The following is a 14849-nucleotide window of genomic DNA, read 5'->3' on the forward strand; positions in this document are numbered from 1 at the left end:
GCAAAGCCACCAGATCAGGGGAAAGAGGAACCAGAGCCCCGTAACCAGCAAGAAAAAAAGGACCCATTGATTCATCAGAAGAAACACCAAGGACACGAGGTGCAGGAGAGCCCAAGGAACCACAGCCGTGGAGGCAACCACCACCCTCCAGACCCACAACCAACCCCGAGCAGGGGCAGGAGGGTGACCCAGTAGGACCTGCAGAAGATCCAACAGGGCAGATAACAGATCCGGATACATGGAACGCCTCACGAAATGCGTGTCATCTTTGCGCAGGGGCCATGCCAACCCCCCCCGTAACTCTCAACATAATTGCATATGAGCCGCCGAAGCGAGCACTGAGAAAATAGCTCCCTGCAAAGCGACAAAACGGTCCCAAGGAACTGAAGCCCCCGAACAGGAACCAGACGAGAAACGGCCAGACCCAAAACGACCACAGAAACCGGAACCAGGACAGCAAACCCCCACAGCAGGAGCCAGCGCCGTGGAAAAACCCTGAGGAGCAGGAGATATTCCGAAAGGAAACACCTGAAAACAGGCAACGGAACACAACCACCACAAACCTCTGATCAGTCGAATGGATGGGAACGTGAAAAACAGGCGACTCCCAAACCCAGGGAAGCCAAATTCACCCACCAGTAAGAGGGGAATGCCAGACTGTAAGGGGCACAACTGAAAGGGACACAGCTGCAGTTATGCCCCGGGAGGCAGAACTGTACTGAAAGACCAACGGAAGCCAGGACTAGGAACAGAGAGGAAGAGGATCCCCGGCCCCACTCCGTCACCGAAACCAGCACAACATAGCGAAGTGACAAAAAATAGGCCAACGCCAAAGAAGATGGCAGAACGCATCACAGTGCCAACGGATAACGAAGCAACCGTAAAAACAGCCTAAAAGGGGAACAGCCCTGGAATGGAAACCGGTAACCAAGAGCGATGACCGACAAGACCCACCATTCAGAAATCAGACCAGATCAATGAGCCAGGAACAACAGAGCCAAGCCCCCAAATCGCAACAATGTCAACAAAGGAGACAGGGGACCTTCAAGCAGGCCAACACCAGGAGCGAGCACACAACCCAAAGAGGAAGAGACGCAACCACTAGGCCACGGAGATTCCTCCGGGGCACAACACATGCGACTGATACCCAGGGGCAACAAGCGCCGCAGAGGCCAGGAACCAAACTGAATCCAAAAAGGCAGGCAGAGGACCAAGGCGCCAGGGTAGTGACAAAGCACCAAAACGCCGGCCAGAGAGAAACTCACCAGGCATGGCGGTGGATGGGAGGGGCTTATGTAACCATCGACCTTTGGATTTCTGTTGTTTTGATTGGCTGGGTGGAGGCAGGACTGCCGCACGTAGTAAGGACTGGGACGGGGAGGACCAATGAGGGGGTAATGCAGGAACCGAGCGTGTCCTGTAGGCATTGTAGAATTAATCCGTCCATGTACGAGGCATCATCATGTGTAAGCACATGGCCATCAGGGAACAAGTCTCCGATGGTATGTAGGCCATGGTGCAAGAATGTGCACTTGACGAGTGTCTCGCTAGCAAGTGGAAGCCAAGGGTTATCTGCTATTGGTAAGGCTGGGCTATACAGGAGGCCGCCCCCGGGATTCTGCCAGGTGGTGGATATGGTTTGGATGTCAGACACCTAACGCGATGCCTTTGGCCAAAACACATGAGAGTGGTGTGTCACCGAGTCGGTCTCTCTCTGCTCGGCGGTAAGGGACTCGGCCATCCGGATGGTATGAACAATATGTATACTGGAATTGGGATGTGAGATAATAAAGGTGAAAATCTAACTTCTCAGTTTGCAGACTCGGCCCGCTCCTGCCTCGGCCCCAACGGTTTGCAGACTCAGGCTGCTCCTGTCAGATCACGGTGATCGCGGCGACGGCAGCCCTCCCTAGCGCCTGAGCTCTCCCAGCTTCTGAGCGTTGGTTTTCTGTGGCGATGAGCGCCCACATCTGTCCGCGCCCACATCTGTGAGACTGCTTCAAGCCTCCCATCGGGCCCTGGGCCCATGCGTGGGTTTATTGGGGTGCCCTGGGGGTATCTCGAGGCCTGAGTCGCCAGACATGAAAATTGGCAGCGATTGGCAGGCCGAGCAGAGCGGAACCGGTCACCTCGTGCAAGGTGATGGGTGGGGTGAGTGGGGAAGCAGGTATCTGAACATATATACATACATACCTACCTGAACAAATAGAACACATTTAACCTCACCAGTCAAACCAAACCAGCCAAACAGGCCCAGCCGGAATCAATGAGATCAGCTTGTCAATCAGGGCAGAATGGACAGCTTGAGTAGCGCGCGCCTGCCCAAATAGGAACCCGTCATAGCCACAGACATAGTCCTGCCCGAAGTGTTGCCTGCCTCTGGCCGCCCACAAAATGTAAATGTGGGTGTACTTGTAAAGCGCACTGTGACTCCAAGGAGTATCCTGGCGCTGAAGACCGCTGGGGAACTCGTCCTGGTTTTCCCTGTGAGATGGTCCCTTTCTGGGTATCTCCAAGGTGAAACCAGGCATCCCCGGCGTCTGTGGGGGGCCGTTGTAGAGATGAGGCAAGCTTAATGCCCAGAGTTGCCGAGTGTGTTCTCTGGCACCGAGGCGAGAATTATCGAGTCCGTTTTGACCCTGGTCTACAACCCTGCCGCGTCGGGAATTGAACCCTGGTCCCGGGCCGTTCTCTGCTTACGGGTCTGCCGCCTCTAACCAGTGAGCCACACCACTGGCCCGCATTGCCAGCAGCGCAGCATTTGTTTTTCCTGGAGCCCAGCTTCCTGCCCTGCTACACGCACTCTGGGGAGGACCACAGCCCCCAAAGTGCACTGCCACAGTCCACAGCTGCCACGAGCGAGGGGGAGGCGGGGCTATCGCACTTATAGGGCAGCCTCTCCCACCGCAGCGCGGAACGCAGTCCGGACCCGGAGGAGGCTGGGCCACCCCTCTAACTCTTGACATTCATTTATCTTTTATTTTTTATTTTTAAAGGGGGGCCTGTATAGCTGTACTACTGTTCTATAATGCCACCTGTGGGGGGTAGCCTCTTGGGGAAACACAAATGGGGTGTAGGGGGTGGAGTAGTAGGAGCTCTTGATGCATTTTTAACTAGGGCTGAATCTGCACTCTTGCACAAGATTCAACTTAAGGAGCGCAGGCTATCGCTAGAACACATGCTACCATCAGGGCTAGTCAACCCAGCCCCCATCTCCACACCAACACGTATCAATGGCCCCTAGCCTCAACTGTGCACTCGAATATACTCCAGCCAGTCCAGAACCCCTTTATACAGCTTCCCCAGTCACAAACAGTCTACGCAGGGGACGGTGGGAGCTGTGTGGGGAACCTTCATCAAAGAAAAGGAAAGCGCGTGTTTCAGCCAAATAACAACTGCGCTTGACAGGGGGTGTAAGTCGGAAGGCCGCCACTAGGGGGCCTGGGGGGCTTCAGCAAACCCTTAGTGACTGCTCTATTGTTGATACTATTCTTGATTCATTACCTTGCAGTAAGGAAGACTTCTGTAATCAGCTATTGCAGAAAATGTCCTTCCTACTAGACCCAGTGATGCAGAAACTTGTTTCTATTGAAGCTAGGCTTACCAAACTAGAGCAAGGCCTCCCAGAATCCAATAGCCTATTTGTAATGTTCCATTAGGGCATAGTGATGGCCGGGGGCACACCCCAACCGGTTGAGGAGGGGGGGGTGACCATTATGAAGGGACTGCTAATGTTGTTCCTACTCCTCCCTGGGTAGCTTCGGTTAGCACCCTACTAAACCCCCTCACAGTGGGTGGACCAGGCTCACATGGTGCCCCCTCGGCCACGGGACAGGGCAGTTTGCAAACATTTCAGCAATCATTTGCAGAGATACTTCACCCCCCAACCTCCCTTCACCTACCACCGGAGGCCACCCTCCATACTGTTGTTTTAGGGAACGTCCTGGAGCTTGGGTCCCAGGTGCGGGAACACTGGTCTACCCTACGCAATAAGGCCCTACATCTCCTAAGTGTAAGAACAGGGCTATCAACAGATTTGTTCACTGTTTTCAAAATGGTGAGCAGGAATTCCTGGGTGGGGAGCTCCCAGAAAACTCTTAGGGGTGATTGTGTGGTCCTGAGCTTTAGGTCACCTAGCATGGTCCAATGTATCCTATCAAGGGCAGGAAATCGAGTCGTAAGAGACTACATCTCTGTTTTACCCTTGGGTTTCTTACCGCCCCATTACTGATCTTAGCGGGTCAAAAATGAGAGGGTCTTTCCAAACACATGGGCCTCTAGAACCCCAAGTCCCCGTGATCAATCGATTTGTTGCACTTTCTACACTGGATTGTAACAATTGACTCGGCAGTGATAGTGGGCTGGTTCCTATTGCTCCAAGCCCAACTATGGGGTATGGGAGAACTGAACAAGGGGGCGTGGCTAAGCACGCAACTGTAATGGACGCCTTAGGGTAGAGCTCCGCTCTGAGCTCCCCTTCCTGGCAGAGACTCAGAACCGGCAAACACAGAGGCCCCGAACCAGACTCCCAATCACGAGGCCAGCGCCAGGGCGCTTGTGGACTGCGGGGGTGAGCGGCGGTGACTGAAGAGACGTGGGCGGCTGTGGCCTGGGGCCCGGGTAGCGAGAAGGCACAAGTGAGGGCAGCCGAGGAGGACACAGCCAACCACCGCTAAAGTGAGACAAGTGTGCACAGAGGCCCACGACTGGGGAAACGCCAGGCCGTTGACAAGCCCCACGCACGCGGAGACAAGAACGGGGGGGTGAGGCATGTAGCGCCCCTATTACTGACTGAACTGCACGAAGGGGAGCCACTTGTGGGGCAAGTGAGGGGCTACCGGACCGGACAGCAAGATCGAGCGACGACAATATGACCTAACCAACGCTGGGATCTGCCGGACATCCACGCGGCGATCGGGGAGAAGACTGGAGGTACCCCAGAGCACTAGCAGAGTGCAAGCAAGCTGTTGCTGTCCCGGGATCCACAGCCCTACAACTCTACACTCCAGCCCGCCGTCCGGTGGATGCACCATTGCTGCTCCCGCTGAAGCAACCGAGTGCGCACCAGGGCGCTGATGTCTGGCGGGACCAGAACCCGGACTGGGACCGGGGGCGCGAACTCTAAGGGCAAAATGGACAAGACTGTGAAGAACACCGACCCGGATCCAACGGCGGCCAAACTCGACACCATGCTGGCCGCCATGGAGAGGCTGGAGGAGTCCATCCAACTGACTCGCACCTCCTTGGCAACCAAAATTGATAGCGTCGTGATTGACCTCACACCTGAGAGCTGACCACAAAAAATTGGCCGATCGCATCATGTCCCTGGAAGGTGACATGAAAGAACTACAGCCCCAAGTCAGCCAGTCGAATAAGCAGATGCAGGACCTCTTGAATAGGTTGGAATTCCTAGAAGAAAGAGCCGAGGATGCGGAAGGTAGGGCACGAAGAAACAACGTGTGATTAGCGAGAGTACCGGAAAAATGGGAAGGAAGGAACCCAGAGGAACACGTGGAGCAGTGGTTGAGGGACATACTACCATAGGGGTCACTCTCCCCGCACTTTGTGGTGGAGCGTGCACACCGAGTTCCGACGAGGCCATTACCAACGGGCTCCAACCCACAACATATGCTGCTCCGCATACTGAACTACAGAGACAGAGACTCCATCCTGCGCGAAACACGCAAACTCCAAGACATACGAATCGAGAACATGACAGTGATGTTCTTTCCTTATTACCTGGTGCAGGTGCAAAGACAAAGACACTCCTTCCTGGCGGTAAAGAGGCGCTTGAGGCAACTCGGCCTGCAATACTCTCTTCTGTTTCCTGCGAAGTTGAGAGTGGTAGCTCGCGAGAAAACACACTTCTTTACCAACCCAGACGAAGTGGAGGCATGGCTCGACAGTGGCACGGACACGACCCCTAGGGGAGCCACCGACATAGCTGCCTGGTGACACATCGGGGGAGGCTGGCGGAGACGCAGACCCCGACAGAGACCACAGAGCGGTACGCAAGACGCGGCAGGAGCCCCTCCCCCGGCAGACGCCGCGCAGCAGGAGAATCAACACGCCCTTCGCCTTGTGATGGAACTCAGCCGATCCCCTGCACAGAGTGAAGCGACGGGCGGAAGCCCACGGGATCTCCCTAGCGACGACAAAGCCATCTATGGAGTACCGGACTCCCAGGCCTCAGAGGAACGACCAGACGTCACACCTCAGACAGCGGATTTCATAAACTGACTGAACATTAGGATACACTGCCCCTGGGACGCCTGCTGAGAAGTCCCTCTAAGGGCACAGAGCAAGGGACTGATTGAACCGTGGCGTCACGACCACGAGGGACACTCTTCGCGACCAGCGACACCCCCAAGCCCAACTACAAATAGCAAGGCAGAAGTACGCCGAATGTCTTTCCAATGGACTCAAGGCACGGGGGCAGAACAGTAGCCTGTGTGGGACCGGCGCACGGAACCTGCGGTGACCTGCCTGGCTGCAAATTGATTGGGACACGTAATGTATGATGTTCAATGCATGTGCAACCAGTTTCCTGCCTATTCAAGTATGGTCTAGACTGATATGCATGTCCCGGGAGGGTGTGGGGCCCTTACAAAACAGACTTTGTTAATTAAAAAAATAGTTACAGTGCTAATTGCACAGCAACCCCCCTAGCTTTAGACTTTGTTACTCTCCTCGAGAGTATGGACGGGGGCACGTTTGGCAACCGACCTTTTGGTATTTTACATGTACATTACATTCCATGGCTTATCGTTTTACTAGTCATGTTTCCCCCCCCCCCCCTTTATCCCAATGATGTAGTGTGTGGATATGGATACAATTTCGAGATGCACTGGTGGGAACGTTTTCTCGTTGGGAACTTTGCGGTCCACTGGGAGGTGGCAGGAGGGCCGGAGAGGGAGTTTGTTGATAATTTACAATGTCTACTGTTAAAATTTGTACATAGAATGTGAGGGGCATGCACACACCATCCCGACGCTATCAGATTTACGCATACCTCAAGCGCCACTACATCCAAATAGCCCTCTTGCAGGAGACGCACCTCAGCGAGACAGAAACCCGTGTCTTACGACGCAGGTGGCGTGGACAACTATATGCCACGCACCACTCCTCCTACACTAGAGGAACATTGGTATGGGTAAGACCGGGCACCCCTTTAACAGTGCTGGAAACACATATAGACCCCGGCGGAAGATACGTTTTGGTAGATGGTAGGCAGGACGGGAAGCCAGTGGTCTTGGCCTCGATATATGCACCTAACACAGGTCAGGCGGACTTCCTAGCACAACTATCAGACACATTAGCGCCCTGGCATGGAATCCCGTGGGTACTGGGTGGAGACTACAACTGTACACTAGATCTGACGCTGGACAGGTCACATCCCCCGCCACCAGGCTCACAGACACAGAACGCTGCGAAAACCTTACAGGCCTGGTCCACGCAGTGGGACTTGCAAGATGCATGGCGCAGTCGCAACCCCCACACCAGGGTATATTCATAGTTTTCAGGAGCACACGCCCTACATGTACGTCTGGACAGGTACATGGTCACCAGCGAATTGCTTCCATACGTGACGGACACCTATTATATGGGCCGCACACACTCGGACCACAACCCACATCTCATAGACCTGACATGGGACCAGCCACGACCCCCGGTGCCTACCTGGAGACTGCAACCAGATCTGCTTCTGGACGGTCCATTCAGAAACTCCATATGCACACAAACAGCGCAATACTTTGAAGAAAACACGGGCACGTCGTCCACCCCACAGCTTGAATGGGACGCATTTAAAGTGGTACTCAGGGGGCAATGCCTGGGCACACAGGTTCACTCCCGGCGTCAGATAGAAAAGGATCTGAAGCGTTTGGAGTCGGACCTGCTACAGGCAGAACAGGAAGCGACTGAGGGCACTGACGCTAGGCTGCTGGCGGCGCGAGCGAAACATGACAAATTACTGGATAGGTTACGACACGTTAACTACATAGCTCACTCGGCCCGCACACATCACGCAGGGGATAAACCTGGCAAATTGTTAGCCTGGCTGATAAGCATCGAGGATCGATCGTCACCTGTGACGGCGATACGCCCCGCTGACGGCCCAGTGGTGTACACACAGGAGAGGATACATGAGGCCTTCGTCACACACTATCGCGCGCTATACGCATCGAGGCTCCAGACGCCCCAACCGGGCATTGCCGCCAACCTTGATGAGATCACACTGCCTGCACTGGCTGACGACCAACGAGATGACTTGGGGCTGAGTCCTGAACTCTCAGAAGCGGTCGCTCCTCTCCACGCTGCTCCCTAACTATACGCCAGACGGGTATCGTTACCTGTAGACCACCGCAGCTAAGCAGCATAATATATATTTTTATCTATTTATCTATATTTATTTATAATTCACCTTTGTGCGCTTTAATCTAATTTGCATAGCGCTAGTGTCCCATAACGCGCTGCAACGCTCCTCTATTGCTGCTGCCTGCATTAATTGAACTGTGCCTGATATTCATTGTGTCTGATTGTATCTTTATCTTTAAACATTCCTTCGCACTCTCTGTGCCCCCAACCCGGATCGCTGTTGGCTTACTGCCATTTTGCGCAGATTGTTGTTGTTGTCCTGCCTTCCCTCCCCGACTCTCCACCCCGCCTCCCGCCTCCCTGCTGCTCCTCCCTCGCCCCTCCCCACTCCACTGTCCACATATGACAGATGCCTTTACTCGTAGCGTTCACGCGCAGCGAACGCGCCCCTTGCGCGCCGAAGGTGCGCCAAAGGTAAGCCTGTCTACGCCCGTCCGCGCCTGGACCGTGCCCAGCGCCATACCCCCTGGCCCCCGCAAACCGCACTCCGGCCGCATTAAATATGACGCAGCCACCCTCCTAGCCCTTAACCCCGGACACACACCCCAATGCTACGAAGCTGCCCCGGGATGTACACACGGGCCCTTCACCTGCCACTCCTGCAAATATACCAGCGTCAAGACCCTTACCACATCCACTAACCCCAAACACAGCTCCGACTCTAACCACCTGAAGTGCATCCTGCTGAATACCCGCTTGGTCCACAGACACGCCACCGAACTCTGGGATCTACTCGAGTCCATATCACCAGACGTCGCCTTCCTCACTGAAACATGGATGAATGCATCATCAACACCCGACATCGCCATAGCCATCCCGGACAATTACAAGATCATCCGAAAAGACCGCTCCATTCAAACTGGAGGAGGCATCGCCATCGTCCATAAGAACACCATCAAAATCACGACCAGCTCTGACGATAACCTTACCACCGCCGAACATCTCCACTTCCAGATCCACATGGACCTCAGAACCACACTCAGAGGCACCCTCCTCTACAGGCCTCCAGGAACACGTAATCAATTCACAGAGGACATCACTGACTTCATCAGTCCTCATGCCCGAGCCTCCGAGAACTACATTCTACTAGGAGACCTCAACTTCCAACTAGAAAAGAAAAACTACAGCAACACCACCACCCTTCTGGACAACCTGGCCAATCTCGGACTCAAACAACTTGTTGACACCCCCACCCATGTAGCCGGGCATACGCTAGACCCAATCTTCACTTCCAGCAAACACATCTCCTTCGATCGCACCACAGCTCTCCACTGGACGGACCACAGTTGTGTTCACTTCAGCTACAAAACCACCTCGACCCACAACCCCCCACAACCTATTGCCCAAAGAAAATGGAATAAAATCACCACCGACCAACTCCTCACATCGCTCAACCAAAAACCACCCGCCCTCTCATCGGACCCAAACCAAGCTGCCATCAGATTCAAACAATGGATCACTCACAGCGCTGACGAATTAGCACCCTTGCAAAACAATCACACCAAACAAGACAGCAAAAATGCCCCCTGGTTCAACGATGACCTTAAGAAATCCAAGAAACTATGCCGTACTCTCGAGAAAACATGGAGAAAAAACCCAACCGCCGACAACATGACCACCTTCAAGATAGCCACCCGCAAACACCACCAGCTGATTCGATCCACCAAAAAATCAGCACTCAAGAATCGACTCGACAACAATGCCCATAACAGCAAGGAACTATTCAACATCGTCAAAGAATTTACCAACCCCACCGCAGCCTCAAACGACATCACTCCCTCCCAAGACCTCTGCGATTCGTTATCCTCCTTCTTCTACAACAAAATTGCCCACATACATAACAGCTTCGAAAACAGTTCCAACGAACAATCCTCCCCACCCCCCTCAGAACCTAAACCGGCCTCTAACACTCTCAGCGCCTGGAACCCAATCACCACCGAAAACACCATCCGCCTAATGAATTCCATCCACTCTGGCTCGCCAACCGACCCATGTCCCCACCACATCTTCAACAAAGCAGACTCCATCATCGCACCCCATCTCCGTGATGTTATCAACTGCTCCTTCAACTCTGCTACCTTCCCAGAAAGCTGGAAACATGCCGAAGTCAGCGCCCTCCTGAAGAAACCCACAGCAGACCCCTCTGAACTCAAAAACTACCGCCCAATATCCCTCCTCCCTTTCCCGGCAAAAGTCATCGAGAAAGCCGTCAATAGCCAACTCGCCGCCTTACTCGAATTCAACAACTCCCTCGATCCCTCACAGAACGGCTTTCGAGCCAAACACAGCACCGAAACCGCCCTCATCGCAGCCACAGACGATATCCGAACACAACTGGACAACGGAGAAACAGTGGCCCTCATTCTACTCGACCTCTCCGCCGCCTTCGACACAGTCTGTCATAGCACCCTCATACAACGCCTCAACAACATCGGAATACAAGGAAAAGCACTGGACTGGATCATCTCGTTCCTCGCCGTAAGAACCCAGAGAGTAAGACTTCCGCCATTCAAATCAGAGGCTACCGAAGTCATTTGCGGTGTACCACAAGGATCATCACTCAGTCCCACCCTCTTCAACGTTTACATGAGTCCACTTGCATCCATCGCGCGTCATCACAACCGTAACATCATCTCCTACGCTGACGACACCCAGCTGATCCTTTCCCTCACCAAAGACCCTAACTCCGCCAAAACCAACCTCCACGAAAGCATGAAAGAAGTAGCCGAATGGATGCAAAACAGCCGCCTAAAACTTAACTCGGACAAAACAGAGGTGCTCATCCTAGGATCATCCCCCTCTGCCTGGGACGACTCATGGTGGCCTTCAGCTCTGGGCACAGCACCCATACCCACAGATCACGCACGCAACCTGGGCTTCATCCTAGATTCCTCACTCTCGATGACCAGACAAGTCAACGCCGTCTCATCCTCCTGCTTCAACGTAATTCGTATGCTCAAAAAAATCTTCAGTTGGATCCCCTCCGGGACAAGAAAGACTGTCACCCACGCACTAGTCACGAGTCGACTGGACTACGGAAACACCCTCTACGCCGGAATTACAGCCAAATTACAGAAAAAACTCCAACGCATCCAAAACGCATCAGCGAGACTCATCTTGCACATCCCTTGCCAAAATCACATTACCGGCCACCTGAAAGACCTCCACTGGCTCCCCGTCAACAAGAGAATAACATTCCGTCTCCTCACCCACGCACACAAGGTCCTCTACAAACTAGGGCCCGAATGCCGCAACTCTCGACTATCCTTCTACACACCCACCCGCCAACTAAGATCCTCCAATCAAGGCCTCGCCGCAGTTCCGCGTATCCAAAGATCCACCATGGGAGGCAGATCCTTCTCCTACTTGGCGGCCAAGACCTAGAACTCACTCCCCACCCACCTCCGCCTTACACATAACCACATCTCCTTCAGAAAAGAACTTAAAACCTGGCTATTCGATAAATAATGAACCCATCCCCAAGCGCCTTGAGACCCTCTGGGTGAGTAGTGCGCTATATAAATTCTTGAACTTTAACTTGAACTTGGGCTGCCGCTCGCATCAGACGAGCTCCGTGAAGCCATTTTCGCTCTCTCAAATGGCAAAGCTCCTGGCCCGGACGGGCTGCCGGCCGAGTACTACAAAGCCTGTTCTGATATTCTGATCCCGGAGCTCCTACGGATATACTCTGTGGCACTGGAGGTCTCGTCTTTACCCCAGTCGATGAACGAAGCGACCTTAGTGTCCCTTCTCAAGCCAGGTAGGGATGGCACACTCCTCGGCTCATACCGCCCCCTGGCACTCTTAAATACGAACTACAAGATCCTGGCATCGACCCTAGCCCGACGACTAGCGACCTTGGTGCCCACCTTAGTACACAGAGATCAGAACGGCTTTGTGCCCACCAGGTGCACCTCCCAAAATATCAGGAGGTTGTTCCGAGCGCAGGAATACGCAGTGCGACAATGGCCACGATCGGGATGCTTGGTTTTAGAACTTGAAAAGGCATTCAACTCGGTTGAATGGCCCTATCTGCTGACGGTATTGCGTAAATTCGACCTGGGGGATGACTTCATTGAGATGGTCGGTCTGTTATACAGAAGCCCCGAAGTGCGAGTCCGCACGGGCAAACTGCTATCTGATGCCATTAAAGTCAGACGAGGCACCAGGCAGGGAAGCCCGTTGTCCCCTTTGCTTTTCTCGCTAGCGATAGAGCCCCTCGCAGAGATACTGCGAAGTAGAGGTGCAAACTGGGGTATCCCGTTAGCGGATGGCACGCACATAGTCTCGCTGTACACAGATGACCTGCTCCTGTACATTAGAGACCTAACTCAACTACCACCGGGGTTGTCGGACATCTTCCGCCCCTTCGAGGCTATGTCGGGCCTAAAGGTAAATTGGGCCAAATCAGGGGTGTATTCATTCGACCTCACGCCCCAGAGCCCGAAATCAGGATCAGTGGCGAAAAATTACCATGGTACCCCACCACGTTCAAATATTTAGGAATATATATATATATACAGAAATTCTCCAGACATATTGGATGGCAACCTGACGTGGGCCATCACGTCCATACGGTCGCAGGTCACCTTTTGGAAAACCCTCCCACTCAACGTGCCAAGCAGAGTGACGCTAGCGAAAATGATTGTGCTACCTAGGCTGCTATACTACTTTGCCAACATCCCGGTCTACGTCCCAGCCCGCACATTCAGAGATCTGATTTGGAACACTGGAAGGCCCCGAGTGGCACTGAGAAAATTATATACGCCTGTCGACAACGGGGGTCTCGCAGTGCCAAACCTGGAGCTTTATTATCTGGCGGCACAGTTGCAATGGGTAGCGGCCTGGCTCAGTGGCAGAAATCTAGACGATACGGCCACTAACGCAGACACGATGTCCCCTCTACAGATCCACACGTTGTTCCACCGCTGACAAAAGTGAAGAGACAGGTACAGCTACACGTAGCAGTAGCTACTAAATGCTATAGCAAGATCCTTCGGCTTACAAAAACAATTAAGCCATATGCCCCAGCACTCCCGCTCCTAGGCACCCCCAAGACCACAGACGTGGTAACCGAAGCAGCAATGGAACACTGGAACCGTTCGGGAGTGGACACCATGGCGGACCTGTACGCCGATGTCGCCCTGATACCTTTCGCAACACTTGCTGACGAAACGGGACTACCGGCTGGACAGTTCTTGCAGCATGGTTCCATAGTTAGGGCATACACACAGCGGTGGGGAAATATTGCAGAGGAACCACCCACGCACCAACTAATACAGGGGCATATTATCAAGGGGGTTTATCTCCGCTTTTTTGGCTTTAAAAGCCAAGAAAGCGGAGATAAAATTATCTCCCTATTACCTAGCTGTCGCTAACACCAGTTAGCGACAGCTAGTAGGAGAAAGCGACGATCTTGGGCCCCACTTTGCATGTCAGTGATATTTATCACTAATGACATGCAAAGTGGGCGTGCCAAGATGTTAGCGACTGGAAACAGTCGCTAACATCGCTATCTCATATTACCAACTTTTGGAGATATTCGCGCTAAGCGCGAATATCTCCAAAAGGTAACACCTGCCCTGAGCAGTTCTTAGCCATGTTATCCAATGGGAGGTGGATAACATGGCTAAGAGCATTAACTAAGTAATGCATGAATATCGCGGACTTTTCAGCGATATTCATGCATTGCGGCCGATTTTTATCGCATTTGCGATAAACCTTGGTAATACCAAGGTTTATCTGCGATAAAAATCGCCGCAGCTCAGCGGTAAATTTTTGTCTCTAACCAAGTAATAGCGATAATTATCGCTATTGCTTGGTAATATGCCCCACAATGCCTACATGTCATGGGAAATGGCACGCACGCGGTACACTGGTTAATGCAGGCACTGTTATCGCACACGCAACATACTGTACAGCCATTACGTGACAAGTGGGCGGTAGATAGGGGGAAAGAATGGACGGATAAGGAATGGGCGATGATAATAGCGAGCCTCAGATGCAACCCAAGAAACGCACGCTTTAAGCTGATACAATTTTACATATTGCACAGAGCGTACCTCTCACCAGACAAAATTAACCAGTACTTCCCGGGTGCCTCGGCGGGATGCCCAAGATGCATGCGGACAGGGGCGGACCTACTACACATGTTGTGGCACTGTCCGAGGATCCAGACGTACTGGCAGGCGGTGCTGCCGTTACTTGAGCGGAGCACGGCCATGCCAATACCACACACATGGGAGGCATGTCTGCTAGGCCTCTACAAGAGGACTAAACTTAACAAAGTCCCCTCCCGCTTCTGGGACCTAGGCCTGCTCACAGCCAAGAGACTCCTCACTAGACATTGGAAGCGCACAGAGCCACCACTAGCTGAACACTGGCGCGCCTCCCTAGACAACTGGGCGAGAGCAGAGAGTATCACCCTTCATAATGAAGAGACCGCAGGACTGCGGAAATTCCCCATTGCGACT

The 14849-nt window shown here is 53.3% G+C and overlaps 1 non-coding gene across 1 annotated transcript; it reads right to left on the reverse strand.

Annotated features, from left to right (window-relative positions):
- Positions 1–232: 232 nt before the first annotated feature.
- On the reverse strand, positions 233–339 carry LOC147706852 (U6 spliceosomal RNA). The gene has a single exon (XR_015296948.1). It is a non-coding gene; the product is annotated as a U6 spliceosomal RNA (small nuclear RNA).
- Between the last annotated feature and the right edge of the window lie 14510 nt (positions 340–14849).

Source organism: Lissotriton vulgaris, chromosome 6 (genome assembly GCF_964263255.1).
Source record: "Lissotriton vulgaris chromosome 6, aLisVul1.2, whole genome shotgun sequence".
NCBI lineage: Eukaryota > Metazoa > Chordata > Amphibia > Caudata > Salamandridae > Lissotriton > Lissotriton vulgaris.